At 30.5% G+C, this 7,500-nt stretch overlaps 2 protein-coding genes across 6 annotated transcripts in view; one reads left to right on the forward strand and one right to left on the reverse strand.

The window, feature by feature from the left end:
- The window catches only part of LOC118440332 (uncharacterized), a 48,561-nt gene that overhangs the window by 19,458 nt on the left and 21,603 nt on the right, over positions 1 to 7,500 (forward strand). The window contains exons 1-2 of one of the 5 annotated variants that reach the window (XM_085658393.1): positions 130 to 376; positions 575 to 785. The exons of 2 other annotated variants lie outside the window; for them this stretch is intronic. The gene's annotated coding sequence lies outside the window, so the exon portion shown is untranslated. Of the gene's footprint in view, positions 1 to 129; positions 786 to 6,872; positions 6,977 to 7,048; positions 7,208 to 7,500 lie in introns of those variants that run through there. 2 more of the 5 variants (XM_035863203.2, XM_035863198.2) reach the window with 2 other exon arrangements.
- LOC118440334 (uncharacterized) overlaps positions 1 to 7,500 on the reverse strand; it is a 31,005-nt gene that overhangs the window by 7,102 nt on the left and 16,403 nt on the right. The gene's annotated exons all lie outside the window — the stretch shown is intronic.

The following is a 7,500-nucleotide window of genomic DNA, read 5'->3' on the forward strand; positions in this document are numbered from 1 at the left end:
GTTGCATATCCACGGTTGCTGAGTTAGCGCGCGCGGTTCTAAAGGAAACCTCAGCAGCACAGCGGAAAGCTCCGAAGGGGATTGGTCGATCGGCTGCTGGTCGATCGTGGAAGGGGCTACCGGGTCGAGACCGAACATCGCAGTATTGCTCCGACCGTCGTGACGGTCAGAACTATTTTCAAAAGCTCGGTGAAAAGTTCCGAAAAGCTTCGAAACATTTTATATCCTATTGAACTATCGATCATTATTATTTAATAGAATTTTATTACGGTCAAAACTATGTTACTTTCTTTCACGAATAGTTACAATATTTTGTCTCGCGAAATGATTGAACCGTTTAAGAGTGAACTAGAGGCCTGCGAGAAAGACTTTCAACGTGCAATTAAATTTTTATATTAAAATCATTTTTCATTTTATTTCTTTTCTTTTCCGTCTATCTTTTTTCTTTTTTATCTCTTTCTTTTTCTTTGGTTTTTTAATGATTATATATATATATATATACGCATATGTGTATATATGTGTATATATATATATATAAATATCTATATCTGTATATTTTATTTAATGGATAAAGAATATGCTACGAGAGAGTGAAGAGAAACTTCGTTAAAGGTATATTACTTTAAAGAGTAGCATAAAGGGAAATTGATTACGCGCCTATTAGAGAATTTCCGTGATCTCCGATTAGATCGTTCCGACTGATTTAGATCGATCTTTCGATAAAATTGAAGAAAACAAATAGATGATTGAAAAGGACGGCCATCGTCACTTTTGATTCAGAATCGGTACGTATTCATACACGTACATTCATTTTCTTTTATTATTACTTAATATATTTTGCTTTGACATATCAGTAGAGACGAGAGAATAACGATCGATGTTATTCGTTCATTTGACGTTTCAATGTTCATTATAGAAAATTGTAATACTTCAAAGCAAAATCCCTTGAATATCTCCCCTTTATTTCTTTCTTCTTATTTATATTTTTATACATGTTTATTATTATTATTCTAAACGTTCGTTTGGAATATCATTTCTATGTTCGTACATTGTAAAAAAAAAACTTGTTAAAATACAAAAATTTTCGAAACGATCGATCAGAGAAGAATAATCTAACTAAATGAGACGACATTTCGTGCTCATTAAAACAGAAGAGTTTGATTAGAAGTTAAAATTTAAGCTTTGACTTTGGCTTCTGGTTCCTTCGAAAGAGAGAAAGAGAAAGAGAGAGAGAGAGAGAGAGAGAGAGAGAGAGAGAGAAATGGAAAGAGAGCAAAAACAAAGAAGCGAAAATGGCTCGTCATTCGGTATATGGCAAAACCTACACTCTGTGCTTATAGTACTCGTACGTATGTGTGTATCTTCTTGTACAATTTCCTTTAATTTACGAACCAAGAGGAAACTTATCGAGACATTTTTCTTCCGGCGAATTCATTAAACGTAAAAAAAATCGTATATATCATCGAGATCTAAATTTACAATTACAATGAAGGTTATATTAATGGCACAAGGACTTTTTTTTTTATTACGAAAGACAAATAGAAAAAGATAAAAGGAACCGAAAGTAAAAAAAAAAATAAAAAAACAATTTATATTTTTTAACTGTATTTAATATTTTCTAAAAGTTTAATATTTCCCTGGTAGATATATACCTGTATATATATCTTATATTTACAGATCGTTATTAAACTAAAATATATCTATACAGAAATCGATCGTAAATATAATGAAATATACAGAATATATCCAATAATTAACGAATCTATCGGAAATAATAACAAAACGATAATCTATTCCAATTTTATAAATGTTTATAAAACTATTGGCAAATATTTCAATTGGACTTATTGAATTAGATCTTATTAAAAATGAAATATAGATAATAGAGAAATTCTTTAAAGTTGATGTTTGGGCTTTTTCTTTGGATAGTTTACAAGCCAAGGTCAATTTAAGATCGTGCAAACATTTGCTTATATTCAGATAGTTTTAATGCAAATTTTATATCAGCAACCTCAATGTCAATGTCTATTTACTTTCGTAACGAATTACCTTTACATGTACCTTCGTAAGATTTTTTTGTAATGGAAACTAAATGATAAATCAATATTGTCACGAACGAACGTTCGCACGAGTTAGTAATAATTTTCTAAACGAACCTTATTAAAATAAATGCGAATAGCATAATGAACATCGTCGAAATAATATAATTATCGATGATTACACGTCTCATTCGATTGAGAAAATAGATATAAATTCACTACGAATTAGATACGAATGGATATGAATCAAAAGGATCATATATATGTTCGAAACAATAAATATTGTTCCTTTAATAATGTAACGATAATGAGACATCGATATAAAATCAAGAAATCGAAGGATTCGCAAATTTGTAGTTACTCAAGCATATTTGTTTACTTGCATAAGAAACAAATAATAATACAAAATAATAATACAAAATAGTAATAATAATAATAATAATAATAATAATAATAAACAAGATCGTTAAAACGAAATTTGAACACCCTCGTTTCTGTGTTTTTCAGAGAAAGGCAAGAGTAGTGCTAGGAATTCACAGAATTTAATTAAACGCGATGGAAAAAATATTTACACATCGTTGCACATATACAGTGGGCACGTACATGGAAAAACCAATAAATATACATACATACATACATACATATATATATATATATATATGTATGTGTTTACGTATAAAATATATGTACATATCAGAATATATAGGTATTTTTATATATATACATGATTGCATAGACAATGTCTAAAAAGGACCGATCGATAAATCCTCAAAGTACTTTCGATGCTTGTTTTATTTTCCGCACGTTCATCACAAATCAATTTTTCGAATTTTCCTCTTTTTATTCGAACAAACCTTCCTTTGCTGGTACGAACTAATTTCTCGTCATTGATCCATGATATGAAACTATTTACATTGTATGATACTTTAATAAGGCAAGGACTATTTGTTAATTGGATAAAGGAGCTTGCGAAAAACGTGGCCAGGTTTTTTATTCGTGAAGAAAGTGATGGTGATGCTATTTTTACATTGTCGACCGCTTTCCGTGGATACCGATAAAAGCGAGATGCGTAAACAACCTGAGATAATGACTTACGACGAGAAAAAAGGAGAGAGAGAGAGAGAGAGAGAGAGAGAGAGAAAATAAACACTCGAAAAGGTTGTTGTTAATTTTTTATCGACGAAAGTAACGATCCGCTCTTTGACAATATTTTTTCATTTTTTATCTTACATCCGTTTAACATGCCATTTTCGTGAGTTTTATAAACTTTCAGATTGAAAGTAAATTTTATTAGAACAAATATACTATAAAGATTTTCTTTGAGAAAAAAGCTAAGTTAAATTAATTTAAGAAATATAATTTCAGTATACACATATTCATACATATTTATATACATATGTGTGTTTGTGTGTATATATATAGTGAATCGTTCCAAATATTTACTTCAAAAAGGAATATTTCTCCGAAGAAATTCCATTGTACTTTATTACGGAACTTTTTGAACATTGAGATTTTGAAAAATTTCAGTACTCCCCTTTTCTTGAGAATTGCATAGAAATGATGGTTAATACGAATAAATTTTTGCTACTTATAGTTCACAAATCAAGCTTAAATCCGTACTAGGGATAACGTTCAGAAATTCCGTTACAATTTATCGTCGAAAATTTTACGTCAAATTCTGAACATTCCGTTCCACCCAAATATATTTACTTTCATGAGTTAATGTCAACGTGAGAATATATATCGTGTGATAATCGTGATGGAGAATCCTTCTAAATGTTATTCTTTTATCGATTTGCTTCTTTCAGATTTTTTCTTCAGAATAAAAATAATCGATAGTTTTACGTAGATCTAAAAGCACTTTTTCGTAATATCAGAAATAATGCGATTATTTTAGCGAGACGCGCGATAATCGTCGAAACTTTTTACGAAGTAAAATGATTTCGTCATTAAACTTTCTTGCCTGCGATAATATTCATTTCGAAGTTGTGACATTTTTTTTATGAACATGAAAGCAAAACCTAAAAGAGAAAGAGGGCGAGAGAAAGAAAGAGAGAGAGAGAGAGAGAGAGAGAAAGAGAGAGAGATATATATATATATAAAGAGAACAAAACGTTTCGAAAACTAGTTGGCGAGAAGTTAAGAGATCTAAGAAATAATGTAAGAGAAATATTTTTAACATTTTATTGTTCTTTCTCAAGAAATAATGAGACGCAAAGCGATTGTCGCGACCTATTCATAGTGGAGCAGTACAGTATTGATCATTCAATAGCCGGTGTCGTGCATGTTCAGTGAAACAACTTTAAGGCGATCGGACATTATCATCTTCTTTAAAAAAAAAATTCAATATAAAATTTGTATCAACTTTAATATTCATCAAAATCGTCCTTTCCTGTTTCCTTCTATAAGTTTTTAACTTTCTCATTAGCATAACAAATCTCTCTCTCTCTCTCTCCCTCTTTCTCTCTATCTATCTATCTATCTATCTATCTCTCCCCCTCTATCTATCTCTTTCTCTCTCCTTGTAGAGAACAAAAGCGATGTTTCTACGTACGTAACTTTCAAAATCAGAAATGGTTTTAAGCGGATTCTCTTATTTCGTAAGATCGTAAATTCGTATATGAAATATACGTAGTTATGTGTAAGTTATATGACCTGAGAGAAGTAAGAAACGATGTTAAACAATTTTTCGCTAAGTACATTCTCAGGTAAGGAAGTAGATGCATTTGACATTAAGGTTTAATAAAAAGAGAGAGACAGAAATAGAGAGAGAGAGAGAGATAGAGATAGAAAGAGAGAGAGAGAGAGACAAAGAGAAAGAGAGGGGGAGGGACAGAGAGAGACAAAGAGAAAGAGAGGGGGAGGGACAGAGAGAGACAAAGAGAAAGAGAGGGGGAGGGACAGAGAGAGAAAGAAAGAAAGAGGAAGAAAGACAGAGATAAAGATAAGTGTATCCTTTTGAAAAGGAATTTCATCGATTCGTATCATATATATATATATATATATATATATATATATATATATATATATGTATATATATATATACACTACATGCGCATGTGAACAAAACTATGAACATGAACTTATTTCCTGACGACATCTTACTCTCTTTCTCTTTTTCTGTTAATCTTTCACTTCGGTAACTTCGTTTATCGTTAAAACGAAAAGTTAAAATGATATAAGTTTGAAGATCGTAAGAAAATACTTCACTCTTGTTAGAAAAAGACAAAATTTCAAGAAATAGTTTTGTACTCTCGAGAATATCTTTTTAACCGAACGCGTATATAGTTCTTCCTACTTTTGTTGAAATTCAGGAACAAATGAAAAAGAAATTGAATCGACAATGTGTTTTCACATTTTACACGTGAAAATTTTGTCGGATATATTTAATCCTAAGATAACGAAACATTTTATCGAACAATAACATGTCACGAGAGATTTGAGATATATATATATATATATATATATATATATATATATATATATATATATATATGTATATAAAGACATAAATATATTCTTCGTAAGAGCTATATATTCGGGAATAAACGAGAAATGATTTTTGATCACTATCACATTATTAATAAATAATTCGACGATAGATTTTCTAATATTTAACAAGAAATGTTTCTTCGATGTTTGAGAAAAATATTTCGATCATATTAACTCGCCATTGTCTCGATAAAACTTACGAACGATATTCAAAAAGTTGTTGATTAAAAAATTAAGAGAAATTTGATTATGTTCAAACGTATATTAGCGAAACGATCGTGAAGAAAAATAAATATCAATAATTATATTATAGTAAAATTATAGTTTCTACTATGACGAGTTCTTTCATAATTCGCAATCCTCGCCTCGTCGATAATTATTAGAAAGAAGATGATGACAAGAAGAAATAATTTAACGTGCGATTATACTCGAACATTATTGTCTGGAATTTAAACCCTAGAGAAAATTCTTTTAATCTTTTTCTTATTTTTCTTTCTTCTTTTCTTTTTTTCTTTGTTTTGTTTTTTTGTTTTTTCTTCTTTCACAATCGATCAGAGAAAGCCTCACTCGAATACGTGATACCACTGACGTTCGCGAATTGATTCGATGTTGTGGAATATGAAATAAAAAAAGGAAAAAAAAAAGAGAGAGAGAAAAAAAAAGAAACAATTCCGTGCTTCGCAAAAAATTGTAGAGAAGATTTTTATATAAAATCTCGATGACCGTATGAAATGCGAAAGTATCGATCATCGATATTTGCAATAATTAGAGAAGATCATCTCGTGGAAATATGAGAATAATACTAATTACGTTCGTGGCTAATAGAGCGTTAAATCGTATTCTCGGTTTTATTACGGTAGCGAAGAGAAGTGGGAAAACGCACGCATACACGCGCATACACACACACACACACATAAAATAAGCAAAACAACAAAAACGTATTCTCATCGTTCTAACGATGATCAATATTAAAAAAGGAGAGAAGAAAAATATTTGCCATTTTGATAATCGAGAAGAGATAAAAAAAAAAAAGAAAAGAAAAAAAAAAGCCAAAGAAAATCGCACCTCCGAGCGATTTCTAAGGTAATTTCCTTTTCTTACTAGAGTTCTCGAGTACTTTCTAGAGAGGATAAGAATAACGATCTCTTCATTTGCAAATCGACTCGGAGTCTATATCGAAGGCTAAATGGATTTTAAAAAAAGCTTTATAAACGAAAGACGTTAGTCAATAAAGTAATGGCAATGATCTTCCATATAATACTATAATGTCAAGAACTAAAATAGCTCGTTCATGATAACCATAGAAAAGAAAGATGAAAAAGAATAAGAAGAAGAAGAAAAAGGTCGGAAAAGAAAAGAAAGAGGTGGCGAAGAAGGTGGTGAAGGAGGTGGTGAAGGAGATGGCGAAGGAGGAGGAGAAGGAGAAGGGAAAAAATGGAAACAAGGTAAATTTGTTTCTAAGGTATAACACACCTGATCTTACTCCTACAACAAAGAGGATAATGTTTCTCACATAGTTAACAAGTAGCTTCGAAATTCGACGAAGGGATTCGTAAGGACGAGACTTAGGCCAAGGTCGACCGATGAAAAAGGGAAGAATCCTCATCCAATCTACGAACTTAATCTTTTTGGCCTTCCTGTCTTGCCAACTTTAAAGCCGAACTGAAGATTGCCAGGTTTCTATTTTTTGTTTTTTTTTTTTTTTTATTCTTTTTGTTTCTTCCTTTTTTTTTCTTTTTTTTTCCTTTTTTCTTTCTTTTTTCTGTTGAGCTAATAATAAATAACAATCCGGCTAGATATGATCGGACCAGAAATAATCGTCATAAATAGATTTCTTCTTTAATAGGATTATTTTTATCGTTAATAGATATTTATGATTATAATCATTAGATATATTATAGAAAGGGAATTAATCCATTTACTCACTTATGGCGTATAAATTGATGGTCGAATAATGGACTTTTCTTTT

The sequence above is a fragment of the Vespa mandarinia genome, chromosome 7, assembly GCF_050613455.1.
Source record: "Vespa mandarinia isolate Hongniang chromosome 7, ASM5061345v1, whole genome shotgun sequence".
NCBI classification, from domain to species: Eukaryota; Metazoa; Arthropoda; class Insecta; order Hymenoptera; family Vespidae; genus Vespa; species Vespa mandarinia.